The following is a 3,115-nucleotide window of genomic DNA, read 5'->3' on the forward strand; positions in this document are numbered from 1 at the left end:
ATCTCATAACTGTGTCAGCTTTCTTCCAGGGTAAACAATTCACATTTTGCTAGCCTCATCCTTTAAGTGACATACCAAGTTACAGAACTGGTTCTGTTCGGATACAGAGCTCTTTCCATAATAAATGTAGGAAAAATCTTCAATTCTCTATATGAGTTCAGTACTAGCACAGAACTCTGATAATTGCTATCCCAGACAGGCCTTTTTGTGTAGGTCTGAGAATAAGGAAGGATAGGATTGAATTTTTTGAATGCTTGTGAGTTAGTTTGTGCAGAAGTACTGGAACATGAGATGGAGCATGCAGTGCTGCTTAAATATTTTAGAGATTAGAAATTAACCTATTCTGTTTTTTATTGTTTTTTTTAACTTCATTCAGGTTCTTAGAATCATGGCATATAGAGACAGAACTTGTTTTAGCTCTTAAACATAATTCCTATTTTAGAAAGGCTCAAGAGGTTGTGAGGATAAAAGAAAATATTTAGTCCATGATCTTGTTGATCATGTGACTTGGAAGTCAGAAAATTTTCTTAATGATGTTCACATAGAAGACCATGACATCAAAGATATATGAGTATGTTTCTTGTTGGGTCAAACTTGGAGTTTACTTTTGATACTATGTACATTTTTTCTACTGGACCATTTTATTTGTAGGTATGTTTTACACCTTTAGAAAAAGAATTTCAAGATTTTTCCTTCTTTGTGTTTTTGAATGTTCTCCTCATGGCCTATAATGCCCCCTAAGGTTGGAAGCACAATGAACTCAAATTGACAGAATGAGAGCAGATTATTCTGCCAGTTTTTCCTATATTTCAGTTAAACATCAAATTTGCAACTGATTACACCACAGTTGTTTAATTTGCCCATGAGTTTCCCAACAAATTTTCTTTTGCTGAGATCATTCATGATCTCAAATTCACCAATGTAACTGTGCTTCATCATCTCAGTTAAGAACCAGATGAGCATGCCTTAATGAGAACCTGGCATTTTCCTCACTTTACTACATTGGTATGCTTTTGAGATCATCTGTCAGGACATTCATGTTCACCATGGTGATGACTGCAAAGATGGCAGAAAGAGCCTATATCTATTCTTTACAAATTGCTTTCAATACTCTTAGGGAATTTTCCCTTTGTTCCTAGTTACTTGAGATTATACAAAACAAAAAACAAACCAAACCAAAACAAAACAAAAAATCTGTTACAAATATTTTTATCCACATTAGTTCTTTCTAGTACCCTCTTCCCAGATTCCTTTGGGATAATACCTAATAATGATGTTCTGGAGTCAAAGGGTATACGTAGTTTAGTGATTATTGTCCAAATTGCTTCACAGAATAACTGGAATAATTTGTAGTTTCAATATCAGTGCATTCACATATCTCTAACATATATATGGACCTACATGTGCACAAAAATTTATAACAGCCTTTTTTGTAATGGCAAGGAACTGGAAGTTTAGTGGATGCCCATAATTTGGGAAATGGCTGAATAAGTTATGGTATGAGAAGACTGATTTCAGAGAATCCTGGTAAGATTTACATGAACTGATGCTTAGTAAAGTGAGAAGAACCAAGAGAACATCATACATAGTAACAAGATTATTTGATAATCACTTGTGATGGATTAGACTCTTCTAAACAATGATGCGATGCAAAGCAATTTCAAAGTGTCATCGCCATCCAGAAAAAGAACTATGGAGACTGAATGTGGATCAAAGCATAGTATTTTCACCTTGCTGTTTAATGTTGTTGTTTGTTTACTTGTTTTTTTATCTCATGTTTTTTTTTTCCTTTTTGATCTGATTTTTCTTGTTCAGCCTACATAGGATTGATCGCTATCTTGGGGAATGGGGAGGAAGAAGGGAGGGGAAAAATTTGGAACAAAAAGTTTTATGAAGGTGAATGCTGAAAACTTTCCTGTATGTATTTAGAAAAATAAAATACTATTTAAAAAACAATTTTCTTTTCTTTCTTTGTCATTGCCAATTTCAAGGGTGTCAATCCTTCATTCAGCTACCAAAATGAACTTCATAAATCACAGGTCTGAGCATATTATCCCCACTCAATAAACTCTATTTGCTCTCTATTGTTTCCAAGGAACAAACTTGCTTCATAACTTGCTCTCATCCTGATTTTTCCAGTCTTCTTAAAACTGATTCCCTTTCATGTCTTATGCAATCTAATGGTATTTCCTTCTTCATATCCCATCCCATTTTCCAAATCTGGACATTTTCACTGGCTAATCCCCACATCTTATGAAATTCTTCCATCTTCATCTCACGATTTCTCTGGCTTCTTGCAAGTTTTAGCTAAAATTCTACTTTTTCCAAGAAGACTTTAACTAATCTCTTTAACCTTAGTGTAGTTCCTCTGAGATTATCTCTAATTTATCTTCTCTATATCTTCTTTGTTCATAATTGCTTGGATATTATTTCTCCCATTAGAGAGTGAATTCCTTTCCAGCTGGGACTTTTTGTTTTTGTTACTTTGTATCCTAAGTATTAGTAAAGTGTCTAAGACATACTTGGCACTTGATAAATGCTTGTTGATTTGAATTGACTCAACTTCTGAGGTCCCAATACTATTTAATTCCTCCCCTTTTCCTTGTTGTCTCCACTCTGTTCTCTCTGATCTAAGGAAATGGATGAGATCTGTGGACCTTGAGGGATGATGACAGCATCCTTTGGGGTACTGCTCTGAAGAGATTTGGAAAAACACTATAGTTATATTTGTTCACTCTTATTTTTCTCCTCACCCTCTTCTGACTTTTCATTCCTGACTACCTATTGCACTTAACTTTGTTTATTCTTTGAGGTGATTTGCAGTGTTCTGACCATGTTGGTCATGACTCCATGTTGGAGTTGAAGAAATTTCCCTTGGGACAATGCTGATTATCCTGAGAAAAAAATTGCATTGGGTTCTTTCCTCCATGACTCTTTCATGACTTTTGCTGGCTGCCTAGTTCCTCCTACCTTTCTAATTTTATCTTCATGCCATTGTTGTATTTCCTTCATTTAAAGATACTTTTCTGAGTTTATTTGGAGCAATGGAGAGTTAGCTATAATTCACACTTCACTTCCTCAGGTTTTTCTGCACATCATCCTTTCTCAGTGCAAC

General features: G+C 34.9%; 1 pseudogene; it reads right to left on the minus strand.

Annotated features, from left to right (window-relative positions):
- Positions 1–666: 666 nt before the first annotated feature.
- On the minus strand, positions 667–1,048 carry LOC111721278 (annotated as a pseudogene).
- Positions 1,049–3,115: the final 2,067 nt, after the last annotated feature.

The sequence above is a fragment of the Sarcophilus harrisii genome, chromosome 6, assembly GCF_902635505.1.
Source record: "Sarcophilus harrisii chromosome 6, mSarHar1.11, whole genome shotgun sequence".
Lineage (NCBI taxonomy): Eukaryota > Metazoa > Chordata > Mammalia > Dasyuromorphia > Dasyuridae > Sarcophilus > Sarcophilus harrisii.